Raw genomic sequence first — 16,944 nt, 5'->3', positions numbered from 1 at the left:
TCGCTTGAACCCAGGAGGCGGAGGTTGCAGTGAGCTGAGATCTCACCATTGCACTCCAGCCTGGGCAATAAGAACGAAACTCCGTCTCAAACAAACAAACAAACAAACAAAAACAACAAAAAAAAATATGTTGGCCAGGCAGTGGCTCACACTTGTAACCCAGGACTTTGGCAGGCCAAGGCAGAAGGACTGCTTGAGCTCAGGAATTCAAGACCAGCCTGGGCAACACAGTAAGACTCCATCTCTACTGCAAACTAAAAAAAAAAATTAGCTGGATGAGGTGGGAGGCCAGGAGTTTGAGACCAGCCTGGCCAACATGGCAAAAACCCATCTCTACTGAAAATACAAAAAATTAGCCAGGCGTGAGGGCTCACACCTGTAGTCCCAGCTACTCAGGAGGCTGAAGCTGGAGAATCGCTTGAACCTGGGAGGCGGAGGTTGCAGCGAGCCAAGGTCATGCCACTACACTCCAGCCTGGGCAACAGAGCGAGACTTCGTCTAAAAAAAAAAAAAAAATCCATTACTTTTTTTTTTTGTAGGGACAGAATATCACTCTGTCACCCAGACTAGAGTACAGTGGCACAGTAATAGCTCACAATAGCCTTGAACTCCTGGGCTCAAGCCACCCTCCGGCATCAGCCTTCCAAGTAGTTGGAACTACATGTGCATACCACTACACCTGGTTAGAAAACATCCATTACAGCAGTGCACAGTGGCTCCCGCCTGTAATCCCAGCACTTTGGGAGGCCAAGGTGGGAGGATCACTTGAGGTCAGGCGTTTGAGACCAGTTCGAGATTAGCCGGGTGTGCTGGCATGTGCCTGTAATCCCAGCTACTTGGGAGGCTGAGGCAGGAGAATCACTTAAACCAGGAAGGCAGAGGTTGCAGTGAGCCGAGATTGTGCCATTGCATCATGCCCAGCTATTTTCTTTTTTTTTTTTGAGACAGAGTTTGGCTTTTATTGCCTAGGCTGGGGTGCAATGGTGCAATCTCAGCTCACCGCAATCTCTGCCTTCCAGGTTCAAGCAATTCTCCTGCCTCAGCCTCCCAAGTAGCTGGGATTACAGGTATGCACCACCATGCCCAGCTAATTTTTGTATTTTTAGTAGAGACGGGGTTTCTCCATGTTGGTCAGGCCGGTCTCGAACTCCCAACCTCAGGTGATCCGCCTGCCTTGGTCTCCCAAAGTGCTGGGATTACAGGCATGAACCACCAGACCTGGCCTAATTTTTGCATTTTTTGTAAAGATGGGGGTTTCGCTATATTGCCCAGGCTGGTCTTGAATTCCTGAGCTCAAGTGATCTCCAGCCTCGGCCTCCGAAAGTGCTGGGATTACAGCATGAATCTTTTATTACTTTCTTGTGTGTCCTTCCCAAGTTCACAGAAAACACAAGCAGACAGAAATCCATTCTTTCCCACGGTTGCTGGCACGGACTCTGCTGTGTGACAGCACAAGCTCACGTGCTCAAGGGTCTCCTGCCTGCAGCCAGCCCTGGGCCTGCCCTGGACAGGCGGGCTTCAGATTCCCCCCGAGGTTCTATGCCATTCAGTTGGAGGACAAGAGCTTCCCCACTGTCTGGCGTGGAGGCAAACCTGCCTCCAGGTCCCACCCCTCCCCAGGCCTTTCTCCTTTTTTCAAAGGTTGCCCTGGGGGAGGCTCCCTGCGGAGCTGATGAGGAGGGAGCCTCTGTGCCCTGTGCACTGGCCTGAGGGGGTGAGGGCAGGGCTAGGGCGTGGGCTGGTGCAGGAGACTCTAGCCCAGAGCTGCGGCTGCCTTCCTGGAAACACTCCTGTCAGGTGACTACAGAGTGAGAGTGAAACCAGCTTCCCTCAGAGGCTGCAGCACAAGGCTGACATGCAAACGTCTGAAAGAAAGAGGCAAGCTCTCGGTGTGAGCAAGTGGACTGCGGCTATTTGAGGTGGGCACTTCCCCTGGGGACATCACCAGGCACACAAGGGTGTCCCTTGTTCACGGTCTTGTAGGGGGCCCAGCTCGGACATTCGGCCTCCTGGCTCTGTCTGCAAGCTGGGCTCTGTCGTCCCAAGACCTGAGTAAAAGGACATGAGGTGTGAGCCTTCGAGGGCGCCAACCACGCCCAAGGGAAGCCAGGCAGCTGCTGGCATTCAGACGCATCCACAGAGCCCTGCTGGGTGCAGAGGGCACACGCAGCCACTGGCTTTCAGATGTATCCACAGAGCCCTGCTGGGCACAGAGGGCAGACGCCAGTGGCACGGTGGCCCCTAACCCCCCATGCTCTGCAGGCCCAGTGAGCAGCTGTGGGGTCCTCCCTGGCCAGGTCAGTGAGTGGCTGGCGTCCACGGCAGCATCTGCTCTGGTCCATGGTCAGGCCGCCCCTCCAGGGACACTGGTACCCTCTAGTCAGGACACGGAGACCAGGACAACAGCTGCATGTGTCCATCTCCAGGTTCCAACTGCTGCTCTCCTTCTTGCTCCTGCAACCCCAGCCCTCAGACAGTGGGAGGACGCTAGGGCCTCTCCTGAGACTGCCCGGGGGCATCTCCTTCCCCTGCCGCCCCTGCTGGAGGCCTGGGTGGCTGACTTTTGCTTTCTTTTCCGCAGGAAGGAGCCCACGTGGGAATCCCCTGAGCTGCGCCATGGCCAGAGTGAGTCACCCCTTTCCAGCCAGCAAATGAGGCGAGTCCCCAGGCCAAGGTGTCACAGCTTCCAAGCTGGTGGGTGGGGTGGGGAGGCACTTCCCAATCAGTGTACCTCCGCCTCTCAGTCAGGCTGGTATCAACTTGCTATGCCTTGCAGGCCTGTCATCACAATCAATGTCATTATTATTTTTTTTGAGACAGAGTCTTGCTGTGTTGCCCAGGCTGGAGTGTAGTGGCGCACTCCTGGCTCACTGCAACCTCCGCCTCCCAGGTTCAAGCAATTCTCCTGCCTCAGCCTCCCAAGTAGCTGGGATTACAAGCATGTCACCATGCCCAGATAATTTTTGTATTTTAGTAGAGATGGGGTTTCACCATGTTGGCCTTGAACTCCTGACCTCAGGTGATCTGCCCTCCTCAGTCTCCCAAAGTGCTGGGATTACAGGTGTGAGCCACCACACCCAGCCAGTTTTGTTTTTTTTTTTTTTTTTTTTAAATGTGTGTGCCAATCTTCTGGAAACTGAGCAATCTAAAATAAACAAAGGCATTTTCATGAGAGCAGCACTGGGGCAAGTCCTCTGAGACTGGGCGGCACAGGGCAGTCATCCTGGTCACTGCCGGCTCTTGAGGGCTGTGGGCATTTGCCAAGCTTGGGAAACCTTTTCTGGACTTGGGGTGGGGCTGAGGTGGTCTCAGACTCAGCCCTTCAACACTGTCATCATCCAGGACCAGTGAGGTGTGTCACCCCAAGTTGGAGGCCACTGTCTGAAAGCTGTTAGAATGACTTTCCCATTACCCTGAAGGAAGTAGAGTGTCCTAAAACAGGTGAACCCCTCCCCAAAACAAGTGAACCCCTTCTTTTTTCTTTGAGATGGAGTCTTGCTCTGTCACCCAGGCTGGAGTGCAGTGGCGCCATCTCGGCTCCCTGTAACCTCTGCCTTCCGGGTTCAAGCGATTTTCCTGCCTCAGCCTCCCGAGTAGTTGGGATTACAGGTGCCTGCCACCACGCCCAGCTAATTTTTGTATTTTTAGTAGAGACAGGGTTTCACCATGTTGGCCAGGCTGGTCTTGAACCCTTGACCTCAGGTGATCCACCCGCCTCAGCCTCCCAAAGTGCTGGGATTACAAACATGAGCCACTGTGTGTGCCGGACCTTTTCTGTATTTTTTTTTTTTTTTTTGAGATGGAGTCTAGCTCTGTCACCCAGGCTGGAGTGCAATGGCACGATCTTGGCTCACTACAACCTCTGCCTCCCGGGTTCAAACGATTCTCTTGCCTCAGCCTCCTGAGTAGCTGGGATTACAGGCAAGCGCCACCACACCCTGCTAATTTTTGTATTTTTAGTAGAGATGGGGTTTCACTGTGTTGGCCAGGCTGGTCTCGAACTCCTGACCTCTTGATCCACCCGCCTCGGCCTCCCAAAGTGCTGGGATTACAAGCGTGAGCCACCATGCCAGGCCCCTTTTAAAAATTTTTTTAGTAGAGATGGGAGTTTCACAATGTTCAGGCTGGTCTTGAACCCCTGACCTCTGGTGATCCATCTGCCTCAGCCTCCCAAAGTGCTGGGATTATAGGCATGAGCCACCGCGTGAACCCTTTTTCATTCCGAATTGGCTGCTGCAGTCTCAGGACAGCTTTGAGCCTCCCAGGTGCAGCCAGGAGGAAAAGCCTCCTCACATCTCAGAGCTCAGTTACTGGGCTTGAATGCAACCTCACTGAGCCTGCAGAACTTCGAACGTTTCCATGGCTGCTTGCAGCAAACTCAGGGGTGATGACGTTGATGGAATCCGATGGCTTCCTGAGTTCCATCTCAAGGCCTTGCGGTCCTAGGAATGTGGGTTTTAGGGGAGGGGAATTCCAACTGCAAACCAAGTATCATGTATGAAATGTGGCATTGGCGCCTGGGGACACAGCGTGGCCTGAATAAATTATGTAACTTCAGAGCCTGCCCTGTTTTGCAGTGTATTCCATCTTTGAGCAGTCCCGTGGTCTCAGGGTCTGAATGCTTGGAGTAGACTTACCTCTGTGAACGTTTCCTTCTCTGCAAAGCGGGGAGAAAGGTCTCCATTTCACCAAAAGCTGGCTGGAGAGGAGGTGGTGCGTCCAGTGCTAGCCCGTGCACCGCCAGCGAGAACCTGCTGCAGCTCCCGTTCTCCTGAGCAGATGACGGTGCCGCCTGCCCCATGCAGCCCACAGGACTCCTAGGGCAGCCCCTGTTTTGGCCGCCAAGGCCACTGTTTTCGTTTGAGTGTCTGGAGGTCACAGGTTGTGTTTTCACTTGAGGTCAGGAGTTCAAGACCAGCCTGGCCAACATGGTGAAACCTCGTCTCTACCAAAAATACAAAAATTAGCTGGGCGTGATGGCGGGCGCCTGTAATCCCAGCTACTAGGGAGGCTGAGACAGGAGAATCGCTTGAACCCGGGAAGCGGAGGTTGCAGTGAGTCGAGATCACTCCACTGCACTCCAGCCTGGGCGACGGAGCGAAACTCCGTCTCAAAAAAATAATAATACAGTGCACAACCCAGTGGATTAGCACACCGGCCATGTCGGGCGGCCGTCACCACTGTCTGGTTGCAGAGCATTACCTCAACCCAAAAGGAGACCCATATCCTTAACACCTTACTTAAGCGTGCAGTATTCTTTTGGTCCTGTTTTTCATAAATGTAACCCAAATTGAGGCCCCGCTCTAAGCCCGGCACCGGGGGAGGCAGAGGGACCCGCAGGTGTCCGGCAGGTCGCGGCCGCCCCGCCAGGGCCCCGCGTCCCGCGACGCGCGCCTCGTGGGAACCGGTGCCGCCCGGCCTGGGCTCCTGGCTCACCTCTCGGGTGTGCGGCAGGAGTCTCCGCACGGGGGCCACGGGAGGGGAAGCAAGGGCCTCGCCGTCTCGCCGCACCTGGGAAACGGACCCAATTGACGCGGACCCCACGGCGCAGCGCTACACCACCTCCCGGGACCAACCCCCCGCACCAGCGCTCCGGCGCGCTCTGTGAGGGAGAAGCAGAGGGCGACTTAGGTACCCACGCCGTCTCAGCGCCGACCAATCGGCGCCCGCTGCGGCTCCTGCGGGCTCGCTGGTTGGCTCCCGCATTAGTCCGTCAGGCGCCCTCAGAGCGGGGCGGATCTGGCCAATGGCGCTCGCTACAGCTTCCTGAGGGCTCGCTGGTTGGCTCCCGTGTCCGTCCGTCAGGCCCCTTCGGCGGAGCGGCGGCGGCGGCGGCGTTGGGGGCGGTGGCTGGGCGGGCCCTTAGTTCCGGGCGCGCCGCGACCGTTGGGTGAGGCGAGTGCGGGGTCGGGGGCGAGGTCGGGCGCGGGCGCGGGCGCGGGGTCGGTTGCGGGGTCGGGCGCAGGCGCGGGCACCTCTCAGGGCGACTCCCGGCCGGAGCCGGAGCGGGAGCGGGGGCGGGAGAGGCCGCGGGGCGGGGGCGGGGCCAGTCCGAGGGGATTTCTCTGAGCGGCTGGGCCGGAAACCAAGTCGGAGCGGGGCTGGCGCGGGAAAGTTCGGGAACGCGCGCGGCCGTCCTCGGAGCAGCGTCGGGGCACGGTCCCGGGTCTCGCGCGGGGTCGCGGCTCCCAGCCCCGCCTGAGGCCCGTGGGCGGCCCACCGGGCCCTGCCCTGCCCCGGGTCCGCCGCTCCCCCGCGTCCTGTCGCCCCCTCCACGCTCAGGTGTGGGCCCCTCGTGTCCCCGAATCCCCGCGCCCCCACCCGACTGCGTGCCCGGGCGGGTCAGGGGCGCCTCCGACCCCTGAGGCTGCTCGCGCCCCCAGCCGGGGGTCGGGGAAGACCGGTGAGGCTGGGGGCGGAGCCGACTCTGCTGCCTTCCTGCTGAGTGGCTGGGGAGACCCCGGCTGAGCCTGGGTGGAAAAGTCCCTTTGGCTGCTGGGAGGGTCGGGGGTAGCAAGGAGCCGGTGCCGGGATGGGCTGCGCCGGGTGGGACCGGGGCCTGGGCCTGGGCCTGGGATTGGCAGGGGATGTTTGTGGAAGGTAGAGCGGAGAAAAAGGAGTTAGAATGTCTGCAAGAATCTGGCCTGAGCAGCTGAAGGCTGGTGCTTCCTAGGCCAAGATGAAGGAGTCACAGCGCCCATGGCCTCTCGGGAGGCGGCCAGATGTGCAGCCCGGGGTCAGGGGAACGGTCAGGGCCAGAGCTGGGTATTTTGGAGTTGGCATTTTGCGGCCCTGAGGGCTGAGGGTCAGTGCAGAAGAGCACCAGACGCACACTCGGTGTAGGGCAGCCAGTGAAGACGGGGCTCGGAGGAGGAGGGAGCCTTGTCTGGGTCAAGTCAAGGGAAACTAGGACTGAGAACGGACCCTGCTCACATGATCTTGAAGGGACGGAATTACTGCACTGTAACTCAATCTCTCCCCGTGTTAACAGCTCTAGTTTTTAATATGAGAAACTAAATGTATTAATGGGTGAACACTTGTTTTTTTTTTTTTTTTTTTTTTTGAGACGGAGTCTGGCTCTGTTGCCCAGGCTGGAGTGCAGTGGCCGGATCTCAGCTCACTGCAAGCCCCGCCTCCTGGGTTCACGCCATTCTCCTGCCTCAGCCTCCTGAGTAGCTGGGACTACAGGCGCCCGCCACCTCGCCCGGCTAATTTTTTTTGTATTTTAGTAGAGACGGGGTTTCACCGTGTTAGCCAGGATGGTCTCGATCTCCTGAACTCGTGATCCGCCCGTCTCGGCCTCCCAAAGTGCTGGGATTACAGGCTTGAGCCACCGCGCCCGGCCAATGGGTGAACACTTGTAAGATTCAAGAGCTTCTCTCCTGCAACGCTTGCTCCTGATACTTTCGTATAAACAATTGTTAGGAGTTTCGGCTGTTACCAAGTTTCTATTTGGTATTATGTTCAGCCTGAAAAAGATGGGGTTACATATAAAATTGTAATTTTATTTATTTATTTATTGAGACAGTTTTGGTCTTGTTGCCCAGGCTGGAGTGCAGAGGTGCGATCTCGGCTCACTGCAGCCTCCGCTTCGTGGGTTCAAGCGATTCTCCTACCTCAGCCTCCCGAGTAGCTGGGATCACAGGCGCGCGCCACCACGCCCAGCTAATTTTTGTATTTTTGGTAGAGATGAGGTTTCATCATGTTGATCAGGCTGGTTTCAAACTCTTGACCTGAGGTGATCCACCCTCCTCGGCCTCCCAAAGTGTAGGGATTACAGGCATGAGCCACCGCACCCGGCCATGAAATTATAATTTTAAAGTGAACTTCGAGTATTTGGAGGGCCTCATATTCATGGCTGCATGCAGATCAGTGTTCCAGATCAATGTTCAGATGGGCTTTTATAGAAGTGGGTTAGAATCGGGTGCCACCCAGTGAACTCTTGCGTGAAGTTCAGTATTGTATGAAGCAGTCGTGCACTGTTGGTGGAGACAGGAATCGAGGAAGTTTGAATCTCCATCATTTGGGGCATCTTGGAGTCTGCCTGTGAGAAGAGTAAGACCTGGGTTGAACGCAGGCGACGTTTGCGGCGACGAGGTGACCCCTGCAGCGGCCAGGTTGCACCCATATCTGATTTGGTGTCATGGTTTGGGTGGCGTTTGACTTGCGTAATAATACAGCTTGTCCTTTTGAGAGTCACCGATGCCACCAAACCATGTTCACACACCAGAGTCAGGATGTCAGGTCTCAGCTGCCTGATGACTCCAGCTTAGTGGAGGCCTCTGTGATTTCTTGTGGGGATGTCCCGTTGTGAAGGGAACACACAGCTCAGCCCCATTAGCAAGAAGGGTGCCAGATGCCCCCCACTCTCCTGTGGAGGGGAGTCTTGCTCTGTCCCCACGCTGGAGTGCAGTGGCTCGATCTCAGCTCACTGCAACCTTTGCCTCCTGGGTTCACGCTCTTCTCCTGCCTCAGCCTCCTGAGTAGCTGGGACTATAGGCGCCCGCCACCACGCCCAGCTAATTTTTTTTTTTTTTAGTGGAGACGGGGTTTCACCGTGTTAGGATGGTTGTGATCTCCTGACCTCGTGATCTGCCCACCTCGGCCTCCCAAAGTGCTGTGATTACAGGCGCCACCACGCCCAGCTAATTTTTTTTTTTTTTAGTGGAGACGGGGTTTCACCGTGTTAGGATGGTTGTGATCTCCTAACCTCGTGATCTGCCCACCTCGGCCTCCCAAAGTGCTGTGATTACAGGCATGAGCCACCACAGAGGGGCTTTTTTATATTAAAACTTGGTGTTTTTTTTTCTTTTTTTGTGTTTTCTTTGTTTGTTTTTTTGTTTGAGATGGAGTCTCGCTTTGTCACCCAGTGTGAGCCACTGTGCCTGGCCTTTTTTTTCTTTTTTGAGACAGAGTTTCGCTCTTGTTGCCCAGGCTGTAGTGCAGTGGCGTGATCTCTGGCTCACTGCAACCTCTGCCTCCCAGGTTCAAGCGATTCTCCTGCCTCAGCCTCCCGAGTAGGTAGGATTACAGGCACCCACCATGCCCTGCTAATTTTTGTGTTTTTAGTAGAGACAGGGGTTCTCCACTTTGGTCAGGCTGGTCTCGAACTCCTGACCTCAGGGGATCCACCCTCCTCTGCACTCCCAAAGTGCTGGGATTACAGGTATGAGCCACCACGCCCGGCCTTAAAACTTGTTCTTGACATTTCTTTGCCATTTTAACTTTTTTGTCATTTTATTTTTATACCTGAGGTCTTGTTATGTTTCCCAAGCTGGTCTCGGACTCCTAGCCTCAAGTGATCCTCCAACCTTAGCCTCCCAAGTAGCTGGGATTACAGGTGCAAGCTACCATGTCAGTCAGTCGCTGCATGTGTGAGAGTCCCCCCTCCCCGCACGCTCATTCAGTCAGTCACCGCATATGTGAGAGTCCCCCCTGCATGCTCGTTCAGTCGGTCACCGCGTGTGTGAGTCTTCCCTGCACGCGTTTAGTCGGTCGCCACATGTGTTCCCCCCCCACACTCGTTCAGTGGGTCACCGTCTGTGTGAGTCCTCCCTGCACACTCGTTCAGTCAGTCACCACGTGTGTGAGTCTTCCCTGCACGCGTTTAGTCGGTCGCCACATGTGTTCCCCCCCCACACTCGTTCAGTGGGTCACCGTCTGTGTGAGTCCTCCCTGCACACTCGTTCAGTCAGTCACCGCGTGTGTGAGAGTCTTCCCTGCACAAGTTTAGTCGGTCACCGCGTGTGTCCCCCTCCAACGCTCGTTCAGTTACTGTGTGTGTGAGTCCTCCCTGCATACTCGTTCAGTCAGTCACTGCGTGTGTGGCCCCCCCGCACACTCAGTCGGTCACCGTGTGTGTGAGAGTCCTCCCTGCACACTTGTTCAGTCGGTCGCCGCGTGTGTGTCCCCCCCCATGCTCGTTCAGTCGGTCACCGCATGTGTGAGTCCCCCCGCACGCTTGTTCAGTCAGTCACCGCGTGTGTGGCCCTCCCACACGCTCATTCAGTCACCGCGTGTGTGGGAGTCCCCGCCGCACACGCATTCAGTCGGTCACCGCGTGTGTGTCCCCCCTGCACGCTTGTTCAGTCAGTCACCGTGTATGGCCCCCCCCACATGCTCTTTCAGTCGCCGCGTGTATGAGAGTCCCCCCCACACGCTCGTTCAGTTGGTCACCGCGTGTGTCCCGCCCACACGCTCATTCAGTCGGTCACTACGTGTGTGAGAGTCCTCCCTGCACACTTGTTCAGTCGGTTGCCACGTGTGTCCCCCCTGCACGCTCGTTCAGTCGGTGACCACATGTGTGAGAGTCCTCCCCACACTCGTTCAGTCGGTCACTGCGTGTGTGAGAGTCCCTCCCTGCACGCTCGTTCAGTCGGTCACCGCGTGTCTGTGTGCCCCACTGCACACTTGTCCCGCACACTCGTTCAGTCGGTCACCGCAGGGGTGGCACTTTGGTTTTTAGCCGACTTACGTGATAGAATTGGGAGTTTTAAAGTAAAACTGATTTGGAAGCCTGAAAAAAACAGCAGCTCATTGTTTCCAGATGGAATCACTCCTATCTGACCCCTCACATCTCTTGTGACACGTACAGAAAGCGAGAGCAGCCCATGCTCTCTGGCCACGCACGAGGTCTCAGTCTGTGTGTCTGGTTTAGGTGACCATGTGTTCAGTTCAGTCCCTCCTGCCTCCTGTGTAGGCCACAGAGAGCTCTGAGTCTAAGCCGGAGGAGATTCTGGGACGTGCTAGGCACAGCGGAAGTTGGATTCCAACGTGTGAGCAAATTGGGGCAGTGTCAGAGGTGTGCTAAAATCTTGGTGTAGCACTTTTGAGCCTTCGTGGTGCTTTTCATTAGTTCTTAAAATATATTTATGAATGAGATTCAAATAAAATGTTTAAGGAATCTTTAAGCACAAAGAACCCCAGAGTGCAGTGCAGGCATCAGTGGGACCTCAGGGGCCCTCGACCAGGATGCCTGCCGTGGCCTGGCTGTCTGGGGTTGTGTTTTCATTTGGAAACAGGAATAATGATCCCTGACCTTCCGGCTGTGTCGGGACGTCATCATGGCCACGTGAGGCCGTGCGTGTGAGGAGCGTCTGCCGGGGATGGAAGCCATGCTCGGTGTTGTGAATCTCGACTCACTGCAACCTCCTCCTCCCAGGCTCAGGTGATCCTCCCACCTTAGCCTCCTGAGTAGCTGTGACCACAGATGCATACCATCACACCTGGCTCATTTTTTGTATTTTTAGATTTGTTTTTTCTTTTTTTTTCTTTTTTTTCTTTTTTTTTTTTTTTTTGAGACAGGATCACTCTTGCTCAGACTGCAGTGCAGTGGCGTGATCTCAGCTCACTGCAACCTCTGCCTCTCAAGTTCAAGCAATTCTTCTGCCTCAGCCTCTGGAGTAGCTGGGATTACAGGCTTGCACCACCATGCCTGGCTAATTTTTTGTATTTTTAGTGGAGACAGGATCTCACCGTGTTAGCCAGCCTGGCCCTGAACTCCTGCCCTCAGGTGATCCACCCACCTCCGCATTCCCAAAGTGCTGGGATTACAAGTATGAGCCACTGTGCCCAGCCATTTTTTTGTGGTTTTGATAGAGACAAGGTTTCATCATGTTCCACAGGCTGGTCTTAAACTTCTGAGCTTAAGCTATCTGCCTACCTTGGCCTCCCAAAGTGCTGGGATTACAGGTGTGAGCCACCTCGCCTGGCCGATTTTTGTGGTTCTTTTGTGTCTGACAGGCATGCCTAGGGCAGGGAGGGCACACCTCTGTCTCTCCACTTTCAAGAGCACATTTGGGAGGAATGTCGACGTGAAAAGAAAAAAAACGTCTGAAAGATGCGCCAGTACACTCTTCAGTGACATTGTGAAAAAAGAGAAGGCTCACCTTGAATCTTTTTTTTTTCTGAGATGGAGTCTCGCTCTGTCACTCAGGCTGGAGTGCAGTGGCGCAATTTCAGCTCACTGCAAGCTCCACCTTCCGGGTTCACACCATTCTCCTGCCTCAGCCTCCTGAGTAGCTGGGACTACAGGCACCCACCACCACACCCAGCTAATTTTTTGTATTTTTAGTAGAGACAAGGTTTCACCATGGTCTTGATCTCCTGACCTCGTGATCCACCCGCCTCGGCCTCCCAAAGTGCTGGGATTATAGGCGTGACCACCACGCCCGGCCCACTGAATCTGTCTACCCTAGCAAAACGATCCTTTGTTTTACCTTCTTGCCCCATTCTACGCTAGCATGACTGCACTCATAGGGTTCTTCACATTTTATATCCTATTTAACATCTTATAACAAGTATAAAATAGGATTTTGTCCTAAAGAATGTGGCTTAAAGCTGGGCGTGGTGGCTCATGCCTGTAATCCCAGCACTTTGGGAGGCCGAAGCGGGTGGATCACCTGAGGTCAGGAGATCGAGATCATCCTGGCTAACACGGTGAAACCCTGTCTCTAGTAAAAAATACAGAAAATTAGCCGGGTGTGGTGGCAGGTGCCTGTAGTCGCAGCTACTTGGGAGGCTGAGGCAGGAGAATGGCTTGAACCTGGGAGGCGGAGGTTGCAGTGAGCCAAGATCGCGCCACTGCACTCCAGCCTGGGCGACAGAGCGAGACTCTGTCTCAAAAAAAGAAAAAAAAAATGTGGCTTAAAAACTAATGATATTTAAAAATAGAAAATTTCTTTGTCCAAAGTGGGTTAGAAGCCACTTCTAAAACCATTAAACCTTTTTAAACTATTAGTGGCTCAACTGGGCACAGTGGCTCATGCCTGTAATCTCAGTACTTTGGGAGGCTAAGGTGGGCGGATTATCTGAGGTCAGGAGTTTGAGACCAGCCTGGCCAACATGGTGAAACCCTGTCTCCTAAAATACAAAAATTAGCCAGGTGTGGTGACAGGCGTCTGTAGTCCCAGCTACTCAGGAGGCTGAGGCAGGAGAATCGCTTGAACCTGGGAGGCGGCATTTGTACCTTAGATCACGCCATTGCACTCCAGCCTGAGCAACAGAGCGAGACTCTGTCTCAGAGAAAAACAGAAATAAATCAATAAACCATTAGTGGCTCATGAAATCAGTGTAATAGCTTCTGATCAGAACAGAAGAAAGAAAACAGAACACTCAGAATGCCTCTCATGAAGACGAAGTGTAGTTCTGTGAACCTTTGGTTTTAGTGACGTATGTGTATGTAGCACGTCTCCACGTGTCATGATAAACATGTGCTGAGGGTGCAGTCCTGGTGAGCAGGCTCCCACCTCAGTTTGCCATGGCTGGTGTGCATCTGTGAGCTCCGGAACATCCGCGTAAGCTCTGCCGCCCGCAGGAGCAGGTGCACCTACCTTTGAGAAAGAGGGAGAAACAGGTGTGGCCTCCCCACCAAGGGACTTTGAGTACTGGCCAGGCAGAGCCCCAGCATCCCCTCTGTTGGGTGTTTCGAGGAGTAAGTTTAGGTTATAAGCATGTTTTCTGAACTCTGAAGTACCACATGAGTGCAAGGTCTCACTAAATTACAGATTCAGAAGCAGGGATTGAAAACACACCACTGCTGGCTTTGCGGGGCAGAGGTGACTGGCAGTCAGTCTTGTCACAGTTTCTCAAGAGTCAGCCCTATTCAGGCCAGTGAGCACAGCTCAGGGATGAGTCGCTGCCTGTGTGTTCCCCTCTCCTGTATGCGGCATCAGTTTTGGCAGTGCACGTGTCTCTCCTGTGGAGGATGAGAGGGGCTGGCCCCATGGGTCTGCAGGGTTGGCGCACCGTCGGGGGAAGACACTTGGAACGTGCTTCTGTTGGTGAGCTAGGTCAAGGAAGCTTTGGGGAATGTTTGCAGAAGGGGCTGAGGGTGGTTGTCTTGGGGCTTAACTTTTTCTGAGAGTTAAAAAGCACCTCCTATTTGGGATCCGTGTGGTAGTGACCCTTTTTCTTTTTTACTTTTTCTTTTCGTTTTTTTTTTTTTTTTGAGACCGAGTCTCGCTGCAGTGCCCAGGTTGGAGTGCAGTGGTGCAATATCAGCTCACTGCAACCTCTCCTTCCCGGGTTCAAGTGATTCTCCTGCCTCAGTCTCCTGAGTAGCTGGGATTACAAGCGTGCGCCACCACGCCCGGCTAATTTTCTTTTTTTTTTTTTTTGAGACGGAGTCTCACTCTGTCACCCAGGCTGGAGTGCAGTGGCTGGATCTCAGCTCACAGCAAGCTCCGCCTCCCGGGTTTACGCCATTCTCCTGCCTCAGCCTCCTGATTAGCTGGGACTACAGGCGGCTGCCACCTCGCCCGGCTAGTTTTTTTGTATTTTTTTTAGTAGAGATGGGGTTTCACCGTGTTAGCCAGGATGGTCTCGATCTCCTGACCTCGTGATCCGCCCGTCTCGGCCTCCCAAAGTGCTGGGATTACAGGCTTGAGCCACCGCGCCCGGCCCTAATTTTTGTAGTTTTAGTAGAGATGGGGTTTCACCCTGTTGGTCAGGCTAGTCTCGAACTCCTGACCTCGTGATCCGCCTGTCTCGGCCTCCCAAAGTGCTGGGATTACAGGTGTGAGCCACCATGCCTGGCCTATTTTTTTTTTTTTTTAGTGGAATCTTGCTGCATCACCCAGGCTGGAGTGAAGTGGTGTGATCTCAGCTCACTGCAACCTCTGCTTCCTGGGTTCAAGCGATTCTTCTGCTTCAGCCTCCAGAGTAGCTGGGATTACAGGCACACACCACGATGCCCGGCTAATTTTTGTATTTTTAGTAGAGACGGGGTTTCATCATGTTGGCCAGGATGGTCTTGATCTCTTGACCTCATGATCCACCTGCTTTGGCCTCCCAAAGTGCTGGGATTACAGGCATGAGCCACCGCGCCCAGCCGGTCGTGGCCCTTTTTCAGGGGTTTACAGGTAAACTGTCCTTCCACTTTTTGAGATCTGGGGACATTACATGGGAGTTGGAGGCAAGTCTCAGAAGGCTGCTGGGCCTTGTCCTGGGTGCAGGCTGCTTAGGCCTAACTCAGGGTTACCAAGGGGCAGGTGTGCAGATCCATAGGGACCAGCACCGGGGGCTCTTCCAAGCAGGGCAAAAGTGTTAAGGGAACAGAGGAGAGCAGGTGGTTTGGGGGCATCATGAGGATGGTGGGGGATAAGACCAGATGGGCCTAAACCCAGTGGCTGGGTTTCCTTCTCAGTGCCCAGGATGTTCCTGGGGAGCCCTCAAGGAGAGGTGCCTTGTTGGTGTGGGTGTGAAGGAGGAGCAGAGAGCAGGGTCAGGGCCAGAGAAGGGGCCAGTGCTGGCAGCGTGGAGGCAGAGCCAGTGGGATTGGCCTGTGATTGGACAAGGAATGGGCACAGAAAGCATCCTGGATAGCTGGGCATGGAGGTGCGCTCACCTGTAGTCCCAGTCACTCAGGAAACTGACAGGAGGATTGCTTGAGCCCAGGACTTCCAACCTGTAGTGTGCAGTGATCACGCCTGTGAATAGTCAGTGTACTCCAGCTAGGGCAACATAGTGAGACCCCTGTTTCTCAAGAAAAGTGAAAGCCTCCTGGGTTTGGCTGAGTCCCTGGTGAATGGCGGAGCGGTCCTGAGAGCTGGGAACATCTCTTTCTGGGACAGCAACTGGGGCAGAGATGAGAGGAGGAGAGGAGGGCCTCAGCAGTGTTCTGGCCTCTTGGGTCCATCCAAGACTTGTTGGTCCTGAACCTGCTGGGAGAGGTCAGCCCCGTTCAGGCGAGCAGTCCTGGGACTGGGTGACCCACACCGCTGTGTCGGGGGCACACAGTGACACTTCGTTTTCCTCACTGCTGTGGCCGCAGCCTTCCTGCTGCTGCTCTGCCTGTTGGGTGGGTCCCTGCTGCTTCGAGGTTGCAAGTGACCCAAGGCTTCCAGGACACCCTTTTGGCAACTGGGGCCTTGGAAAGACAGCAGAACAGGTATGCAGTGTTAGGACCTGTGGCTGAGCTAACAGCCTGCCTGGAGGCATCAGTCAGGCTCAAGTAGGACAGCAAGGCCCCCATCTTGGGGCTGTTGTCCAGGCACAGAGCAGTCAGCATCCACTGTCCTTCCTGGAGAAAAAATGGAAAATGCATTTGTTATTTAAATGTTGGAATGGGCCATTCACAGTGGCTCCTACCTGGAATCCCAGCACATTAGGAGGGCGAGGTTGGTGGATCACATGAGGCCAGGAGTTCAAGACGATCCTGGCCAACATGGTGAAACCCCGTCTGAAAAATACAAAAAATTAGCTGGGTGTGGTGGCGTGTACCTGTGGTCCCAGTTACTTGAGAGACTGAGGCATGAGAATTGCTTGAACCCAGGAGGTGGAGGTTGCAGTGAGCTGAGGTTGCTCCACTGCACTCCAGCCTGGGTGACAGAGCATGAGACTCTAAGGAAAAAAAGAAAAGGAATGGTTCTGGTAAGTCATTCCTTAAGTAAATAAAATGCCACCCCAGTTTGCCCTCTGGGGAGAGGACTCTGGAGGCTGCCCTCCACCCTCAGGCCGTGGCCTGCCTGTCAGTCCCTGCCTCCCTGGGCTGCCTGCTGGGGATCTCAGCTGACACCATGCCCCTGTCCTTCCTCCACCTCTTTCCCAGGTTGGTCTGCCTGGAGTCGCCCTTCTAGGAGTGAGCCCCCCCATCCCCACTGGAAGTCCCTCCCTAGCTGTCCCCAGTTCCCTGAATCAAGACTGCTTTCCATGGCCGGGCGCGGTGGCTCACGCCTGTAATCCCAGCACTTTGGGAGGCCGAGGCGGGCGGATCACGAGGTCAGGAGATCGAGACCATCCTGGCTAACATGGTGAAACCCCGTCTCTACTAAAAATGCAAAAAATTAGCCGGGCGAAGCGGCGGGCGCCTGTAGTCCCAGCTACTCGGGAGGCTGAGGCAGGAGAATGGCGTGAACCCGGGAGGCGGAGCTTGCAGTGAGCCGAGATCGCACCACTGCACTCCAGCCTGGGCGACTAAGCGAGACTCTGTCTCAAAAAAAAAAA

At 54.8% G+C, this 16,944-nt stretch overlaps 1 protein-coding gene across 2 annotated transcripts in view; it reads left to right on the top strand.

Annotated features, from left to right (window-relative positions):
- Positions 1-1,795: 1,795 nt before the first annotated feature.
- TRAF2 (TNF receptor associated factor 2) overlaps positions 1,796-16,944 on the top strand; it is a 46,809-nt gene continuing 31,660 nt past the window's right edge. Inside the window, exons 1-2 of one of the 2 annotated variants that reach the window (XM_025359551.1) lie at positions 1,796-1,919; positions 2,582-2,625. The gene's annotated coding sequence lies outside the window, so the exon portion shown is untranslated. Of the gene's footprint in view, positions 1,920-2,581; positions 2,626-5,797; positions 5,891-16,944 lie in introns of those variants that run through there. The other variant, XM_025359550.1, reaches the window with a different exon arrangement.

This window comes from Theropithecus gelada, chromosome 15 (genome assembly GCF_003255815.1).
Source record: "Theropithecus gelada isolate Dixy chromosome 15, Tgel_1.0, whole genome shotgun sequence".
Lineage (NCBI taxonomy): Eukaryota > Metazoa > Chordata > Mammalia > Primates > Cercopithecidae > Theropithecus > Theropithecus gelada.
This window is presented reverse-complemented; position numbering and strand designations above follow the sequence as displayed.